The 21449-nt window shown below is 38.0% G+C and overlaps 1 protein-coding gene across 4 annotated transcripts in view; it reads right to left on the bottom strand.

Moving 5' to 3' along the window:
* Window positions 1–21449, bottom strand: part of numb (NUMB endocytic adaptor protein) — a 122573-nt gene that overhangs the window by 27953 nt on the left and 73171 nt on the right. The window lies entirely within an intron of this gene.

Genomic DNA, 21449 nt, shown 5'->3' with positions numbered 1-21449 from the left:
TTGCTTTGTTGGGTCCGCTCCTGTCTCTGGCCATGTTCCCCGTGGAACACCACAGAGGTCACCACAGTGTATATGGTTTTTTTTTCTTCTACTTTTGTGGCTGTGTGTAGAAGTGGCTGGTTGCATCACCTCTGCTCTTTTTAATGTCCTTTGTGTTCTTTGATGTTTCCCTCTTACACACATGCTTCTGTGTGCTATAGCTATGAGGTTTTTTTCCCTTGGCCTCAGTCTGGACCCCCTCTCCAGGGGCCCAGGCTTAGACAGAATTTTATATATACCTTTTTGTAAGGGGCGCCGGAAGTTGGCAGACCCGTCAGCGATCCTGTTCTGTCTCCCTGTAATGTGTGATGCTGTTCTGTCTCCCTGTAATGTTTGATCCTGTTCTGTCTCCCTGTAATGTTTGATCATGTTCTGTCTCCCTGTAATGTTTGATCCTGTTCTGTCTCCCTGTAATGTTTGATCCTGTTCTGTCTTCCTGTAATGTTTGATCTTGTTCTGTCTCCCTGTAATGTTTGATCCTGTTTTGTCTCCCTGTAATGTTTGATCCTGTTTTGTCTCCCTGTAATGTTTGATCCTGTTCTGTCTCCCTGTAATGTTTGATCCTGTTCGGTCTCCCTGTAATGTTTGATCCTGTTCTGTCTCCCTGTAATGTTTGATCCTGTTCTGTCTCCCTGTAATGTTTGATCCTGTTCTGTCTCCCTGTAATGTTTGATCCTGTTTTGTCTCCCTGTAATGTTTCATCCTGTTCTGTCTCCCTGTAATGTTTGATCCTGTTCTGTCTCCCTGTAATGTTTGATCCTGTTCTGTCTCCCTGTAATGTTTGATCCTGTTCTGTCTCCCTGTAATGTTTGATCCTGTTCTGTCTCCCTGTAATGTTTGATCCTGTTTTGTCTCCCTGTAATGTTTGATCCTGTTCTGTCTCCCTGTAATGTTTGATCCTGTTTTGTCTCCCTGTAATGTTTGATCCTGTTCTATCTCCCTGTAATGTTTGATCCTGTTCTGTCTCCCTGTAATGTGTGATCCTGTTCTGTCTCCCTGTAATGTTTGATCCTGTTCTGTCTCCCTGTAATGTTTGATCCTGTTCTGTCTCCCTGTAATGTTTGATCCTGTTCTGTCTCCCTGTAATGTTTGATGCGGTTTTGTCTCCCTGTAATGTTTGATCCTGTTCTGTCTCCCTGTAATGTTTGATCCTGTTCTGTCTCCCTGTAATGTTTGATCCTGTTTTGTCTCCCTGTAATGTTTGTCTGCTCTTAAATGGGATTGTGTTGAAAATCTTAATTTCCCCTCTGGGATTATTAAAGTATATCTGATTGTGATTCTGATTAAATGAGGCTGGAATAATACAACTGTAATGAGCACTTTTAAAAGCGACACACAGTCAATTTGAAAAATCCCTCCTTTTTGGGACCACCCTCATTTTGATAGATGTCACCAGCAGGGGTGAAAATGAGACATTGTCTATTAGATGCAATGTTATTGGGACTAGGGATGTCCCGATCCGATATTGATATCGGAAATCAGTCCGATATTAGCCAAAAAAAGTGAATATCGGATTTTATCGGACTGAATCTAAAAACTCAGATATACCGTAATTTCCGGACTATAAGCCGCACCAGCTAAATTTAGGGGAAATTACAGATTGCTCCATATATAAGCCGCACCCGACTATAATCCGCAGGGTTTTGATGTGTAATTACCGTGGTATATAGGGGTTCCTGCTACCACGGAGGGGATTGTCGGGACAGAGATGACTGTTTGGGAACGCAAAGCGTCCCATTTATTAACAATAAATCTTTCAATCATTCAATCAAACTTTCACATCTTTGACATGGCGAACAGCATTCGTGCAGAGTACAAATAATACAACGCTGCAAAGTAATACAAAGTGCTCGCCTGTACGCTATCAAAATAACCAGTTTTCAATATATGAAAAGTCAGTCTTTAATCGTTGTGTCATCGTCTTCCTCCTGCGTACTAAAACCACCGAAATCGTCTTCGTCGGTGTCGGAGAAGAACAGGCCGTAAATAAGCCGCACCCTTGTATAAGCCGCACCCTTGTATAAGCCGCAGGGACCAGAACGAGGGGGAAAAGTAGCGGCTTATAGTCCGGAAATTACGGTAAGCGCTCCGATATAAGCTGTCCATTTACCCCTGCAGCACTTCTATAATAGGTGACTCTGGTTTGATCACACTCCAACACAGTAGGTGGCGGCAATGCCCCTTAATTAACGTTGGTGCCGGCCGCGGAAGAAGAGCGTCTCTGATCCAGCGTGCACAGCCCACGTGATCACAACAACGACAACGCGTGTGCTTGCAGCAACGTGTAGTGATGTCGGCTGTGTGGAAGTACTTTAACGTAAACTTCGGACAAAGACGTTGCCGCTAAATGCAACATTTGTCAGGCGCAAGTGTCCCGTGGAGGGACAGAACCGGGAAGGTTCAATACAAGCAACCTCATCGCACATTTGAAAAAACACCGCAAAAAAGAACATGAGGATTTTGGCGAGAGCAGCAAGGCGAAGCAACAAACCTCCGGCTCGCTTCAGGCAACCCACGCTGGCCGGAAGCTTTGCAAGACGTGACAAACTACCACGGGACAGCAAAAAGGCAATGGCCATAACAGAAAAGATAGCCCAGTTTATTGTGCTTGATGACCAGCCCCTGTCGGTGGTGAGTAATGTCGGCTTTAAACGCTTAAAAAGTGTATTGCCGCACACGTGGAGAAGGCAAATGCTCTTGTTATTAGAGTGATATGTTTATTGTGTTTACACTATTCTTCAGTGATGACTAAGAGTAATTACTACATTGTTTTGGGCACAGTCAGTCAGTGAAACTGGAGCTGAGAACTCTTAGCTTAGAGCAGTTGGACAGTGGACAATATTGTGTTGTTTTTGTCCCTGCCCACAGTTGTTTCCAACATATGCTGACAGTTAAAAAAATAACTGAAGTGAACTTGAATTTGCACTTTTAAACATTTTTTTTTTAAAATTGGATTTATTTAGGTTATTTTTCAGGGTCTTCTAATTTATTTTTTATTTATTCTATTCAATTGTATAATAATGTTGGTATTAGTGGTTTTTTGCACTTTAAATATAACATTTAGTTTTTATTGGATTTGTTGAGGTAATACTCTTATGTTGAAGGTTAAAATTAGAGATGTCCGATAATATCGGCCGGCCGATATTATCGGCCGATAAATGCTCTAAAATGTAATATCGGAAATTATCGGTATCGGTTTTTATTATAATCGGTATCGTTTTTTAAATTTATTTATTTATTTATTTTTTTTATTATTATTTTTTTTAATTAAATCAACATAAAAAACACAAGATACACTTACAATTAGTGCACCAACCCAAAAAACCTCCCTCCCCCATTTACACTCATTCACACAAAAGGGTTGTTTCTTTCTGTTATTAATATTCTGCTTCCTACATTATGTATCAATATATATCAATACAGTCTGCAAGGGATACAGTCCGTAAGCACACATGATTGTGCGTGCTGCTGCTCCTCTAATAGTACTAACCTTTAACAGTTAATTTTACTAATTTTCATTCATTACTAGTTTCTATGTAACTGATTTTATATTGTTTTACTTTCTTTTTTATTCAGAAAATGTTTTTAATTTATTTATCTTATTTTATTTTATTAATTTTAAAAAAAAAAGGACCTTATCTTCACCATACCTGGTTGTCCAAATTAGGCATAATAATGTGTTAATTCCACAACTGTATACATCAGTATCGTTATCAGTTGATATCCGTATAGGTAATTAAAGAGTTGGACAATATCGGAATATCGGATATCGGCAAAAAGCCATTATCGGACATCCATAGTTAAAATGTATGTAACCAATTGGTTAATAATAAATGGGTCAGTTTTTCCTATACCTACTCTTGCTGACTATTGTTTTCTGTTTTAACACTACAACATCAGTAACAGTAACATCACTTTATCAAGCCTTTTCTAACATTCCACACAACAAAATAAGGAATAAATATATGTATGATTCGTGCCAATATCGTATCGTATTGATATCGGTATCGGCCAATACTCAAGGCTACAATATCAGTATCGTATCGGAAGTGAAAAAGTTGTATCGGGACATCCCTAATTGGAACCATGATTTATGTCATCACTTGTTCACACCTCCTCATATGGAAGATACTTTTCCTTCTTCATGTCTCAAGAAGGCTAGAAATACAAGAACACACACACACACACACACACACACACACACACACACACACACACACACACACACACACACACACACACACACACACACACACACACACACACACACACACACACACACTCTTGTATTTCTTACCATCTTGAGGCCTGAGAAAAAAATCCTCCCTCTTTAGGACCAGCCTTTCTAGATATATAAAGAAGTGTATTTACAACATTAATAATATATACATACTATGCAAATATAAAAAAGCTTGTTGTGAAAAATGTGTTGGACTTTCACAAGGAAAAGGTCACAATTTCACATGAAAAACTTTTAATTTTGGCGGTATCATAATAAGTCGTAATAAACTGAACATTTGCGCAATATTATGATAAAAGTTGGAATTTTACTCATTAACAGTTGCAATTTTGTAAGAAAAGCTTAACATTTTGGAAATTTTATGAAAAGAGTCGTAATTTTACTCGATAAAAGTCACAATTTTAAAAGAAAACTTTAAAAATGTTGGCAATATTATAATAATCATTGGAATTTTACTCGGCAAAATTATGACAAAAGTCATCGTTTTACAAGAACAACAACAACATTGGCAATATTGTGATAAAAGTCCGAATTTTATAGGACAAATGTCGCCATTTTGCATTAAAAAGTAGTAATTTTACTTAAAAAAGTTACAATTTTACGAAAAAATAATGCAATGTTGCAGAAACAGAAAGAACATGAGAACTTGTTCCCAATTTTATAAGAAAAAAGTCAACACATTGTTAGAAAAAGATTGCTTTTAGTTAATTTTTTGTTTGTAATTGGTTTTTAATCTTCATTATTTACTTCACGTTATTACAGTATGTCTCTATATACATATAAATGATAAATGGCAGTGTTTCCCATAAACTGCCAAGATACCTGTGGCGGTGGGGGCGTGGCTATGGGCGTGGTCACCATGACATCATCGAGTAATTTGCATAATTTACTACAATGATATGATTTTCTCAAAAAAGGCTAAAAAAATGTATACTTACTAATTAATAATAACAGTTTTGTTTTAAACGTCCATCCATCCATCCATTTTACAATATAATTACAACACTTTATGTACATATTTATATACAGATTTGAACAATAAGTTATTCACTGAAATATATTTATTAATTGTGGTTCTTACAAAAAATATATCTTATAAAATATAAAAGCTAAAATGTCTCTTAAAGCTCTGCCCCTTTAATTAGTGCATACTAAATAATTTAACTTTAGCCTACTACTACAACCATATTATTTCCCAGCAACATAAAGTGAAACAGAGGCAGAGGTGTCCTGCCACAGTCAGTAACAAATAAACAGAAAACAGTAGTGGTCAAATACAAATAAGGCAACAAATAAATAATAAATGATAAATGGGTTATACTTGTATAGCGCTTTTCTACCTTCAAGGTACTCAAAGCGCTTTGACACTATTTCCACATTCACCCATTCACACACACATTCACACACTGATGGCGGGAGCTGCCATGCAAGGCGCTAACCAGCACCCATCAGGAGCAAGGGTGAAGTGTCTTGCCCAAGGACACAACGGACGTGACTAGGAGGGTAGAAGGTGGGGATTGAACCCCAGTAACCAGCAACCTTCCGATTGCTGGCACGGCCACTCTACCAACTTTATTTTGGCAGAAGGGGGCGCATTTCAATTTCTTACACGCACTTGTTATTTCATATGTTGACCAGAGGGGGGAGCACTTTTAAAAGCGACAACACAGTCAATTTGAAAAATCCCTCCTTTTTGGGACCACCCTCATTTTGATGGATGTCACCAGCAGGGGTGCTAATGAGACATTGTCTATTAGATGCAATGTTATTGATTTATGTCATCACTTGTTCACACCTCCTCATATGGAAGATACTTTTCTTTCTTTATGTCTCAAGAAGGGTTGAAATACAAGAACACACACACACACACACACACACACACACACACACACACACATACGCACGCACACAGAGAGAGCACTACTACAAGTCATTGTGCCGGAGAGGAAGTCCTCACCCTTCCCTCGCAGATACACGGCGAGTGACGCCGACCCTTGGCGCTGGACGAGCCGGTGCTATTCTGAGATCGTGACGCCACCGCCGCTATGGTGAGTCACAACCTATTAAAGCACACCCGCTCGCATGTGTGCTGACGCTAGGAGGCAGCCCTGGTTACAAGGGCAATGGACGCAGCACTAAAAGAGGGCTTAGTTAGAGGGGGCGTGACCTCGCCAGATGCGAGTGACGCTCGCACGCAACAGCAATATCGTTTAACCCTACCTAACACTCACATTTACCTGCTGATCTCACTGGGGGAATATACTACACCATATAGGGCTGAAAACTGTATCGCTATACACCTTTTTTATGTTGCTCAATGTCAGTAATTGAGATTGTTTTCTGACCTATGGAAAATAAATGATATGTTAACATTTGTATTTCAATTGTAACCTTACTCGGATTATAATCCACTCAGATATCACGGCAGAAAGGAAAGTACATGTCAACAAAACCACGGAGAACAATGTCAACAAAACCACGGAGAACAATGTCAACAAAACCACGGAGAACAATGTCAACAAAACCACGGAGAACAATGTCAACAAAACCACGGAGAACAATGTCAACAAAACCACGGAGAACAATGTCAACAAAACCACGGAGAACAATGTCAACAAAACCACGGAGAACAATGTCAACAAACCACGGAGAACAATGTCAACAAAACCACGGAGAACAATGTCAACAAAACCACAGAGAACAATGTCAACAAAACCACGGAGAACAATGTCAACAAAACCACGGAGAACAATGTCAACAAACCACGGACAACAATGTCAACAAAACCACGGAGAACAATGTCAACAAACCACGGACAACAATGTCAACAAAACCACGGAGAACAATGTCAACAAAACCACAGAGAACAATGTCAACAAACCACGGAGAACAATGTCAACAAACCACGGAGAACAATGTCAACAAAACCACGGAGAACAATGTCAACAAACCACGGAGAACAACGTCAACAAAACCACGGAAAACAATGTCAACAAAACCACGGAGAACAATGTCAACAAAACCACGGAGAACAATGTCAACAAAACCACGGAGAACAATGTCAACAAACCACGGACAACAATGTCAACAAAACCACGGAGAACAATGTCAACAAACCACGGAGAACAATGTCAACAAACCACGGAGAACAATGTCAACAAAACCACGGAGAACAATGTCAACAAACCACGGAGAACAACGTCAACAAAACCACGGAGAACAACGTCAACAAAACCACGGAAAACAATGTCAACAAAACCACGGAGAACAATGTCAACAAACCACGGAGAACAATGTCAACAAAACCACGGAGAACAATGTCAACAAAACCACGGAGAACAATGTCAACAAAACCACGGAGAACAATGTCAACAAAACCACGGAGAACAATGTCAACAAAACCACGGAGAACAATGTCAACAAAACCACGGACAACAATGTCAACAAAACCACGGAGAACAATGTCAACAAAACCACGGAGAACAATGTCAACAAACCACGGAGAACAATGTCAACAAAACCACGGAGAACAATGTCAACAAAACCACAGAGAACAATGTCAACAAAACCACGGAGAACAATGTCAACAAAACCACGGAGAACAATGTCAACAAACCACGGACAACAATGTCAACAAAACCACGGAGAACAATGTCAACAAACCACGGACAACAATGTCAACAAAACCACGGAGAACAATGTCAACAAAACCACAGAGAACAATGTCAACAAACCACGGAGAACAATGTCAACAAACCACGGAGAACAATGTCAACAAAACCACGGAGAACAATGTCAACAAACCACGGAGAACAACGTCAACAAAACCACGGAGAACAACGTCAACAAAACCACGGAAAACAATGTCAACAAAACCACGGAGAACAATGTCAACAAAACCACGGAGAACAATGTCAACAAAACCACGGAGAACAATGTCAACAAACCACGGACAACAATGTCAACAAAACCACGGAGAACAATGTCAACAAACCACGGAGAACAATGTCAACAAACCACGGAGAACAATGTCAACAAAACCACGGAGAACAATGTCAACAAACCACGGAGAACAACGTCAACAAAACCACGGAGAACAACGTCAACAAAACCACGGAAAACAATGTCAACAAAACCACGGAGAACAATGTCAACAAAACCACGGAGAACAATGTCAACAAACCACGGAGAACAATGTCAACAAAACCACAGAGAACAATGTCAACAAACCACGGAGAACAATGTCAACAAAACCACGGAGAACAATGTCAACAAAACCACGGAGAACAATGTCAAAACCACGGAGAACAATGTCAACAAAACCACGGTGAACAATGTCAACAAAACCACGGAGAACAATGTCAACAAACCACGGAGAACAATTTCAACAAAACCACAGAGAACAATGTCAACAAAACCACGGAGAACAATGTCAACAAAACCACGGAGAACAATGTCAAAACCACGGAGAACAATGTCAACAAAACCACGGTGAACAATGTCAACAAAACCACGGAGAACAATGTCAACAAACCACGGAGAACAATGTCAACAAACCACGGAGAACAATGTCAACAAACCACAGAGAACAATGTCAACAAACCACGGACAACAATGTCAACAAACCACGGAGAACAATGTCAACAAAACCACGGTGAACAATGTCAACAAAACCACAGAGAACAATGTCAACAAAACCACGGAGAACAATGTCAACAAAACCACGGAGAACAATGTCAACAAAACCACGGAGAACAATGTCAACAAAACCACGGACAACAATGTCAACAAACCACGGAGAACAATGTCAACAAAACCACGGACAACAATGTGAACAAAACCACGGAGAACAATGTCAACAAAACCACGGAGAACAATGTCAACAAAACCACGGACAACAATGTCAACAAAACCACAGAGAACAATGTCAACAAAACCACGGAGAACAATGTCAACAAAACCACGGAGAACAATGTCAACAAAACCACGGAGAACAATGTCAACAAAACCACGGACAACAATGTCAACAAAACCACAGAGAACAATGTCAACAAAAGACAAAAATCATAATTATCACTTAACAAGAGCATCTTTAAAAGAAGGTGCATAAATAAGGAATATGTCAGAAATGCCGAATAAAGTGTAACAAAATAGTGCAACTGAGAAGAACACATTTGTGCAGGTTTACAGCCAGAAAGTCTGTGTAACATTTATTTGTGTCTATTATTCATAATGAAATTAATTGATTTTATGCAGTAAATATTATTGGACAAAACTACTATTTTAAAGAAGCACATTTGTCATATTTTGTTGTTCATTTTATTTATTTTTTATTTTATTTATTTAGTTCCTACCAGTTGTTTCCGTACATCCGAATAGGGAACGGACGGGGGTTGAAAAGACAAGATGAGCGCGGCGAAGGGCTACGGTCCGTTTGAAAAAATCCAAAAAACTGCCCTACTGTCCAGTCCAGTTTTGTCCACAATTTTTTTTTGGTTCTCTGCAGCACTCATTTGTACTTTCTCTTTTCATTCAATGCAGAGAATCAACAGCGACACAGCAAGGTGGCGCAACCAAACTTTGCGTTTACGGACACACAAAAAGTCGGACAACTCCAACACCACACATAATGTGTAGTTCCAGGTCGTTAAAATATGATTTACCAATCAAATGTGTACTGTCATTTATTAAGAATCCTAATTTATAAATAGTAATCATGAAATGCTGTTATTATATTAAATAAATACTAATACAAATATATATTTTACAGACAGAAAGTTACAGGAATGTACACATGATCCTATGCTTACATCTCATTGTGCAACATGTGAATGTTTTAATGGGAACTAAATGCAATGAAAGGGGTACAAATGATTCCTAAACCAGGACCCCCACCCAGAAATACAATACTAGTACCCAGCTCATGAAAAATTGTTATTGCAAGTGGGCCAAAACACTTATATTAGAAAATAATATCATGGAAATGACTGCTGTCATTTGATTCTAATAATAAGAACAGTAACTTGGTATTTAGTCAGGTCTGGGACAGGTGTGCTGCAGGTGTGCTCACAGTCTGACATGTGCTCCACTGAATGATTGCTCACATGAAAAATGAGCGGGAACATTTCCCCCCTGGGGCACCAGCTTGGACACCCCTGGATCGAGTATATTGTAAAAGGAAATGTCCGCATGATAAATAAACACAGGAGACAGGACCAGAAGCAGTTCTCCGCACCTCCCTCCCGGTTTTTATAACCTCAGTGCGGCACACCGACTGCAACTATTCCCATCCCACACACACACACACACACACACACACACACACACACACACACACACACACACACACACACACACACACACACACACACACACACACACCACTCAGCTCTCAGGAGGTACCTATAGCAGGGGGGAGGTGCAGCATGGTAGGTTGCACCACCACCGTAAACCAGCAGTGCAAAGGAACAACAAGATGTGTGTGTGTGTGTGTGTGTGTGTGTGTGTGTGTGTGTGTGTGTGTGTGTGTGTGTGTGTGTGTGTGTGTTCTGGCAATGCTTACTTAATGGGGACATGGCTCTGTTTACACAGTCACCTTTAGGGGACCTCTGACGGTATGTGGACAAAAAAAAAAACAGGTCCCCTAAAGGGAAACCTTTTTAAATGATAGTCAGATCCATTCTGAAGATGCCTACGTGATTTTTAAGCTTGTGTGTGTGTGTGTGTGTGTGTGTGTGTGTGTGTGTGTGTGTGTGTGTGTGTGTGTGTGTGTGTGTGTGTGTGTGTGTGTGTGTGTGTGTGTGTGTGTAGTGCGACATGTCACTATGGATACGGGACAAAATATGCATCACATTTGATACATTCAATAATAAAAGACATATAACCTGTAACATGTATACAAAAAAAATAAGTTAAAAAAATAGATAAATTATGTACATATACACAGTATATATATATATATACATATATATATATATATATATACATGTACATGGTGTGTGTCTGTGTGTGTGTGTGTGTGTGTGTGTGTTTTGCATTCTGAAGTGAGGTTGTAACTCTCTACTCCCATCTAGTGCTAGATATATATTTTTTCATCATTCTAGCTATAGTGGAAAGGGGGGCCCTCACAACCTACTAACCCGGGGGTCGGCAACCCGCGGCTCTAGAGCCAATGCGGCTCTTTAGCGCCGCCCTAGTGGCTCTCTGGAGATTTTTCAAAACTGTATGAAGAATGGAAAAAGATGAGGGGGAAAAAAACAATTTTTTTGTTTTAGTATGGTTTCTGTAGGAGGACAAACATGACACAAACCTCCCTAATTGTTATAAATCACACTGTTTATATTAATCATGCTTCACTGATTCGAGTATTTGGCGAGCGCCGTTTTGTCCTACTTATATTGGCGGTCCTTGAACTCACCGTATAGTTTGTTTACATGTATAACTTTCTCCGACTTTCTAGGACGTGTTTTATGCCACTTTTTCTGTCTCATTTTGTCCACCACACTTTTAACGTTGTGCATGAGTGCACAAAGGTGAGTTTTGTTGATGTTATTGACTTGTGTGGAGTGCTAATCAGACATATTTGGTCACTGCATGACTGCAAGCTAATCGATGCTAACATGCTATTTAGGCTAGCGATATGTACATATTGCATCATTATGCCTCATTTGTAGCTATATTTGAGCTCATTTAGTTTACTTTAAGTCCTCTTAATTCAATTTATATCTCATGACACACTATCTGTATGTAATATGGCTTTTAATTTTTTGCGGCTCCAGACAGATTTGTTTTTGTATTTTTGGTCCAATATGGCTCTTTCAACATTTTGGGTTGCCGACCCCTGTACTAACCAAACGTGGGTCCACACAAAGTACGCAAGACATGAATGTGTGTGTGTGTGTGTGTGTGTTCTTGTATTTCTACCATTCTTGAGACATCAAGAAGTTAAAGTTAAAGTTAAAGTACCAATGATTGTCACACACTATTTTACAAGAACACACTCTAGGTGTGGTGAAATTTGTCCTCTGCATTTGAGGAAAAGGTAGGCATTTTTCTCAGGTCTCAAGAAGGTAAGAAATGCAAGATTGTGTGTGTGTGTGTGTTTGTTCTTGTATTCCTACCCTTCTTGAGACATGAAGAAGGAAAAGTATCTTCCATATGAGGAGGTGTTTACAAGTGATGACATAAATCATGGTCCCAATAACATTGCATCTAATAGACAATGTCTCATTTGCACCCCTGCTGGTGACATCTATCAAAATAAGGAGGGATTTTTCAAATTGACTGTGTCGGTTTTAAAAGGGCTCCCCCCACTGGTCAACATATGAAATAACAAGTGTGTGTAAGAAATTGAAAACAAAAAACAAAAAAAACCTGTATATATATATAGAGACAAACTGTAATAACTTGAAGTATATAATGAAGATTAAAAACCAATCAAAAACAAAAAAAAAACTTTTTTACTAAAAGCAGTGTTTTTCTCAGTCGACTTTTTTCTTATAAAATTGGCAACAATTTCTCATATTCTTTCTGTTTCTGTAATATCGCAATGTTTTCTCGTAAAATTATAACTCTTTTAAGTAAAATTATAACTTTTTTAAGTAAAATTATGACTTTTTGATGCAAAATGGCGACATTTGTCATATAAAATTCTGACTGTTATCACAATATTGCCAATGTTTTTGTTGTTCTTGTAAAACAGTGACATTTTTGGAGTGAAACCATGACTTTTGTCATAATTTTGCAGAGTAAAATTCCGATTATTATTATAATATTGCCAAAATTGTAAAGTTTTCTTGTAAAATTGTGACTTTTGTCGAGTAATATTGCGACTCTTTTCATAAAATTTCCCAAATTTTAACCTTTTCTTGTAAAATTGCGACTGTTATTGAGTAAAATTCCAACTTTTATCATAATATTGCACACATGTTCATTTTGTTTTGGTAAAATTTTGACTTGCGTTGAGTAAAATTACCACTTTTATTATAATACTGCCAACGTTCTAATTTTTTCTTGTGAAATTGTGACCTTTTCCTTGTGAAAGTCCAACAAATTTTTCACAACAAGCTTTTTTACATTTGCATAGTATGTATATATTATTAATGTTGTAAATACACTTCTTTATATATCTAGAAAGGCTGGTCCTAAAGAGGTAGGCTTTTTTTCTCGGGTCTCAAGAAGGTAAGAAATATAAGATTGTGTGTGTGTGTGTGTGTGTGTTCTTGTATTCCTACCCTTCTTGAGACATGAAGAAGGAAAAGTATCTTCCATATGAGGAGGTGTGAACAAGTGATGACATAAATCAATAACATTGCATCTAATAGACAATGTCTCATTTGCACCCCTGCTGGTGACATCTATCAAAATAAGGAGGGATTTTTCAAATTGACTGTGTTGGTTTTAAAAGTGCTCCCCCCACTGGTCAACATATGAAATAACAAGTGTGTGTAAGAAATTGAAAGAAAAAAAAAGAAGTATATGTCTATAGAGGCATACTGTAATAACTTGAAGTAAATAATTAAGATTAAAAACCAATAAAAAAAATAAAAACAAACTTTAAAATTTAAAAATCACAGTGTCGACTTTTTTCTTATAAAATTGGCAACAATTTCTCATATTCTTTCTGTTTCTGTAATATTGCAATATTTTCTCGTAAAATTATAACTTTTTTAAGTAAAATTATGACTTTTTGATGAAAAATGGCAAAATTTGTCATATAAAATTCTGACTGTTATCACAATATTACCAATCTTTTTGTTGTTCTTGTAAAATAGTGACATTTTTGGAGTAAAACCATGACTTTTGTCATAATTTTGCCGAGGAAAATTCAGATTATTATAATATGGCCAAAATTGTAAAGTTTTCTTATAAAATTGCGACTTTTGTCGAGTAATATTACGACTCTTTTAATAAAATTTCCCAAATTTTAAGCTTTTCTTGTAAAATTGCGACTGTTATTGAGTAAAATTCCAACTTTTATCATAATATTGCACACATGTTCATTTTTTTTGTAAAATTTTGACTTGCGTTGACTAAAATTAGCACTTTTATTATAATACTGCCAACGTTCTAAGTTTTTCTTGTGAAATTGTGACCTTTTCCTTGTGAAATTCCAAAACATCTTTCACAACAAGCTTTTTTATAGTTGCATAGTATGTATATATTATTAATGTTGTAAATACACTTCTTTATATATCTAGAAAGGCTGGTCCTAAAGAGGGAGGCTTTTTTCTCAGGTCTCAAGAAGGAAAGAAATATAAGATAGTGTGTGTGCGTGTGTGTTCTTGTACTTCTACCCTTCTTGAGACATGAAGAAGGAAAAGTATCTTCCATATGAGGAGGTGTGAACAAGTGATGACATAAATCAATAACATTGCATCTAATAGACAATGTCTCATTTGCACCCCTGCTGGTGACATCTATCAAAATAAGGAGGGATTTTTCAAATTGACTGTCGGTTTTAAAAGTGTTCCCCCACTGGTCAACATATGAAATAACAAGTGTGTGTACAAAATTGAAAAAAATAAAATAAAATAAAAAAGTATATGTATATAGAGGCATACTGTAATAACTTGAAGTAAATAATGAAGATTAAAAACCAATAAAAAAAATAAAAATAAACTTTAAAATTTAAAAATCACAGTGTCGACTTTTTTAAAATAAAATTGGCAACAATTTCTCATATTCTTTCTGTTTCTGTAATATTGCAATATTTTCTCGTAAAATTATAACTAAGTAAAATTATGACTTTTTGATGAAACATGGCGACATTTGTCATATAAAATTCTGACTGTTATCACAATATTGCCAATCTTTTTGTTGTTCTTGTAAAATAGTGACATTTTTGGAGTAAAACCATGACTTTTGTCATAATTTAGCCAAGTAAAATTCTGATTATTATAATATGGCCAAAATTGTAAAGTTTTCTTATAAAATTGTCACTTTTGTCGAGTAATATTACGACTCTTTTCGAAAAATTTCCCAAATTTTAAGCTTTTCTTGTAAAATTGCGACTGTTATTGAGTAAAATTCCAACTTTTATCATAATATTGCACACATGTTCATTTTGTTTTGGTAAAATTTTGACTTGCGTTGAGTAAAATTACCACTTTTATTATAATACTGCCAACGTTCCAAGTTTTTCTTGTGAAATTGTGACCTTTTCCTTGTGAAATTCCAAAACATCTTTCACAACAAGCTTTTTTATAGTTGCATAGTATGTATATATTATTAATGTTGTAAATACACATCTTTATATATCTAGAAAGGCTGGTCCTAAAGAGGTAGGCTTTTTTTCTCGGGTCTCAAGGAGGTAAGAAATATAGGATTGTGTGTGTGTGTGTGTGTGTGTGTGTGTGTGTGTGTGTGTGTGTGTGTGTGTGTGTGTGTGTGTGTGTGTGTGTGTGTGTGTGTGTGTGTGTGTGTGTGTGTGTGTGTGTGTGTGTGTGTGTGTGAGTGACTGCATAAAGCACGAGACCAGAAGCATGACAATCTCAGTTGAGCAAATAGTTTTCCTTTGGCCACCGGGGGTGGGAGGGATGTTTACGTTTAACAGCTTTCACAAGCAGTCAAGAGGATTTGTGCAAATCAAGTAAGTTACGCCACACTGCCTAGTTGCGCTTCAACGGTGTTCCTCTACATTTCACGGAAAAAGGGGGGGAAACCTTACAAGTCGCATTTTTGACCGGCTGGAATGTAAATAAGCGCACGAGAGTCACGTGTTCTGCTTCATTCATCTCGACCGTCCACTCGCCAGTTCCGTTTCACCTCCACTGAGGTGAGCCCAGAGGAAGTGAGCTGCCGTTACGCTTCTGTTTGCACAAGAAGAACTTTGTGTTGCCACAACAGAGCGAACTCTCCACTGCATCAAGCTGACAAGTCACCTGCTGCTAGCTATGTGCTAACCTACATGTGTGTTTTGATGATGATACACTAGGGCTGGACGATACGGCAAAAAACAATTATCACATTCCATGTTTCCATATCATCCGATCTTGATTAATATCACCATTTAAAAAAAGAAGAAAGAAAGTCGGGTTGTCCCGTGCAGGATTATAGTGAGTACATCCCTACTGTTTACTACTGCAGTGTCATGGAATAGACATGTTTGATGGAGGTAATATATGCCAGTTTGAATTTGAGGCACTTTAAAATAATGTGTACCAACTAGGGTTGTCCTCATACCGATTATTTAGTACTGGTACCTAGGGATGATGTTCGAAACCGGTTCTCTAGATCAGTGGTCCCCAACCACCGGGCGGCGGCCCGGTACCGGTCCGCGGACCGATTGGTACCGGGCCGCACAAGAAATTAAAAAAAAAATATATATATATTTTTTTTAAATTTATTTATTAAATCAACATAAAAAACACAATATATACATTATATATCAATATAGATCAATACAGTCTGCAGGTATACAGTCCGTAAGCACACATGATTGTATTTCTTTATGGGAAAAAAAAAAAAAAAAATTTGAGGCACTTTAAAATAATGTGTACCAACTAGGGTTGTCCTCATACCAATTATTTAGCACTGGTACCTAGGGATGATGTTTGAAACCGGTTCTCTAGATCAGTGGTCCCCAACCACCGGGCGGCGGCCCGGTACCGGTCCGCGGACCGATTGGTACCGGGCCGCACAAGAAATTAAAATAAATAAATAAATATATATATTTTTTTTTTTTTTTATTAAATCAACATAAAAAACACAATATATACATTATATATCAATATAGATCAATACAGTCTGCAGGTATACAGTCCGTAAGCACACATGATTGTATTTCTTTATGGGAAAAAAAAATAAAAAAATTTGAGGCACTTTAAAATAATGTGTACCAACTAGGGTTGTCCTCATACCAATTATTTAGCACTGGTACCTAGGGATGATGTTCGAAACCGGTTCTCTAGATCAGTGGTCCCCAACCACCGGGCGGCGGCCCGGTACCGGTCCGCGGACCGATTGGTACCGGGCCGCACAAGAAATTAAAAAAAATAAATAAATATATATTTTTTATTTATTTATTTATTAAATCAACATAAAAAACACAATATATACATTATATATCAATATAGATCAATACAGTCTGCAGGTATACAGTCCGTAAGCACACATGATTGTATTTCTTTATGGGAAAAAAAAAAAAAAAATTTGAGGCACTTTAAAATAATGTGTACCAACTAGGGTTGTCCTCATACCAATTATTTAGTACTGGTACCTAGGGATGATGTTCGAAACCGGTTCTCTAGATCAGTGGTCCCCAACCACCGGGCGGCGGACCGGTACCGGTCCGCGGACCGATTGGTACCGGGCCGCACAAGAAATTAAAAAAAAAAAATTAAAACAATTTTTTTTTTTATCAAATCAACATAAAAAACACAATATATACATTATATATCAATATAGATCAATACAGTCTGCAGGTATACAGTCCGTAAGCACACATGATTGTATTTCTTTATGGGAAACAAAAAAAAATTATTATTATTTTTTTTTTAAATACCCCCCCCCCACCCCCCCCCACCCCACCGGTCCGTGGGACACATTTTCAAGCGTTGACCGGTCCGCAGCTACAAAAAGGTTGGGGACCACTGCTCTAGATTGTTCGATAAGAAAAGGACCGATTCCATGGATTCAAATCCCTTTTTGAGAAACGGTTCCCGTTATCGAAGCCACCATAGTAAAGAAAAATATTTGGTTCTTTATTCGAATCCCTGGGAAAGAATCCCGTGTAACAGGAAACGTCCTGTGGCACGTCACAGGAAATGACGTAGCTCAGTCATTCGGCGGCAGATACAGAAGCAGCAACAACGACGGACCAGGAAAAAAACGCTCCAAGGCACGGCTTCACTTTACTAAGAAATACGACGAGGAAACGGCTATCTGCAATTATTGCCAGGCTTGGCTTTCCTGGAAAGGGAGCAGTACGACAAACATGTTGAAACATGTTCAGGCCGTACATAACCTGAAGGTTAGAGAAGCAGCGACAGAGATGACGAAGCACGCCCCTCTTCCTCTGCTTCAACCTGCAGTCCCAGTGATAGTGCCGGTGAGTAACTAACGTTAACTGTTGCCGGTTCATTTCCATATCTGCTCACTTGTAGCCTTTAGGCTAAAATAACGTTACCGAATATGTCAACCAGGACCGCAGTAATGTTAGCTAGACTAACGTTACCTAAGCATAGTCAAATTTTTTTATTTTTTATTTATTTTTTTTACATAATTAAATACAATCATGTGTGCTTACGGACTGTATCCCTGCAGACTTTATTGATCTATATTGATATATAATGTATATATTATGTTTTTTATGTTGATTTCATTAAAAAAATAAAAAATAAAAAAAAATAAAAAAAATGTTTTAATTTCTTGTGCGGCCCGGTACCAATCGGTGGTTGGGGACCACTGGCCTACACCACTCCAGAGTTTGCAGGTCTGTCTAATAAATAATACAAATGAATGCAGGATTTTCCCTGCATTCATTTTTCTGAGGTGGCCCAATTAAAGGGGAACTAACAGTCAATATTTATTTATTTGATTTTATTATTTTCTTCAAAAATATGAGTGAAGGCTGCCAAAAGTGAGTTTTTGTTAAACCAAGTATTGTGTGTTTTTTTCCATATATAACAACCTACCTGGATCCGATAAGAGAATCGATAAGGAATCGGTTCGATAAGGATTCGATAATGGCATCGACATTCGGGATGTCTGATAATGGCTTTTTGCCGATATCCGATATTCCGATATTGTCCAACTCTTAATTACCGATACCGATATCAACCTATACAGATATATACAGTCGTGGAATCAACACATTATTATGCCTAATTTGGACAACCAGGTATGGTGAAGATAAGGTCATTTTTAAAAAAATAATACAATAAAATAAGATAAATAAATTAAAAACATTTTCTTGAATAAAAAAGAAAGTAAAACAATATAAAAACAGTTACATAGAAACTAGTAATAAATGAAAATGAGTAAAATTAACTGTTAAAGGTTAGTACTATTAGTGGAGCAGCAGCACGCACAATCATGTGTGCTTACGGACTGTATCCCTTGCAGACTGTATTGATATATATTGATATATAATGTAGGAACCAGAATATTGGTAACAGAAAGAAATGGGGGGAGGGAGGTTTTTTGGGTTGGTGCACTAATTGAAAGTATATCTTGTGTTTTTTATGTTGATTTAATATTTTTTAAAAAACAAACAAAAAAAAAAAAAACGATACCGATAATTAAAAAAACGATACCGATAATTTCCGATATTACATTTTAAAGCATTTATCGGCCGATAATATCGGACATCTCTAATCGACATTGATAATTTCTTAACAAACATCCATCGATCCATCCATCCATCTTCTTCCGCTTATCCGAGGTCGGGTCGCGGGGGCAGCAGCCTAAGCAGGGAAGCCCAGACTTCCTACTGGTACCAAAATGTATATTGATACTTTTCCAAATAAAGGGAACCACGAAAAATTTCAATATTGGCTTTGTTTTAACAGAATATCTTACACTACATTAAACACTCAAAGAATCATATTACTTTTGCGGTTTTATTATGGTGTGTGTATAAGGACTGCAAAATAGCACCTATTAGGAAACATTATTGGGGACGGCGTAGCGCGGTTGGGAGAGTGGCCGTGCCAGCAACCTGAGGGTTCCTGGTTCGATCCCCACCTACTACCAACCAAGACACTTCAGCCTTGCTCCTGATGGGTGGTGGTTAGGGCCTCGCATGGCAGCTCCCGCCATCCGTGTGTGAATGTGTGTGTGGATGGGTGAATGTGGAAATAGTGTCAAAGCCCTTTGAGTACCTTGGAGGTAGAAAAGCGCTATACAAGTATAACCCATTTACCATTATTTGGCGTTTTGTTTCGCAATATTATGCAAAACCAACTTGTCTTACCTATTAGTACCTGCTAATGTGTATTTGAGTTGGGCTGGGCGATATGTGGAATATATTCCATATATCGCGGGTTTGTCTCTGTGCGATATAGAAAATGACTATATGGTGATATTGGAGTATGCCTTCTCACCCAGTTGCTTTTAGCTGCATTACACTACAGGCTCTTCTCACTCTTTCTTGTCTCTGCTTCTCACAGAGACATAAAACAAGCGCACCTTCTTACATACGTCACATACTGTCGCGCGTGCAACGTCATACGCCCTCGCCGAGCAGAGAGGTAGCAGCATGGGTAACGTTAGCTGTGATGCTAGCGGAGCGAGTGGTAATACGAGAGAAAGAAGGTGCAAATCTGGTAACAAATGAAGGAAGAAGAATGAATTCCCAAGAAAAACAGCAGGGGGTCCATCGTCTGGCGGTGGTTTGGCTTCAAGCGGAAAGATGTCGAACAGACAAGCGTAATATGTCAAGTGTGCGGCAAAAGCGTAGCTACAAAAAGTAGCATTACTGCTAATATGTAGCATCATTTGAAAAGTCACCCGCTAGACAATGAAGAGTGCTTGAAACTCCGCATGTCAACATCTCCGTTCGGTGCCACACCCACAAAATGCCGAAACAACCATTTCCACATCAACACCGTATGAAACAAATAGTCAACAACAGAAGGAGATAACGTCCGCAGGAACCTACCACATAGCGAAGGACATACACTATTTGATTTCCTATTATGCAGCTCATTTCTATTTGACACTTATTGAAATATCTTGTGTGACATCATGCACAAAAGTGCACTTTGTTTGTTTTAAACTATTGTAGTGGCGTTCTGTACAAAAAGTGCACTTTAATTTAGTGTTGTTTTGATATGTCATCTTAGTGACATCATGCACAAAAGTGCACTCATAGCTTGTTTTAAAATGTCTCTGACAATCTTGCACTTTCTTTTTTGGAAATGACATGAATGTTTAATAACTGTTTAATAAATACACTTTTAGTTGTGGTTTCCCTCTGCGTGAAAGTTTAAAAGTAGCATATATTAAAGGCCTACTGAAATGAAATTTTCTTATTTAAACGGGGATAGCAGATCCATTCTATGTGTCATAGTTGATCATTTCGCGATATTGCCATATTTTTGCTGAAAGGATTTAGTAGAGAACATCGACGATAAAGTTCGCAACTTTTGGTCGCTGATAAAAAAAGCCTTGCCTGTACCGGAAGTAGCGTGACGTCACAGGTTGAAGAGCTCCTCACATCTGCACA

This window comes from Entelurus aequoreus, linkage group LG23 (genome assembly GCF_033978785.1).
Source record: "Entelurus aequoreus isolate RoL-2023_Sb linkage group LG23, RoL_Eaeq_v1.1, whole genome shotgun sequence".
Taxonomy (NCBI): Eukaryota; Metazoa; Chordata; class Actinopteri; order Syngnathiformes; family Syngnathidae; genus Entelurus; species Entelurus aequoreus.
This window is presented reverse-complemented; position numbering and strand designations above follow the sequence as displayed.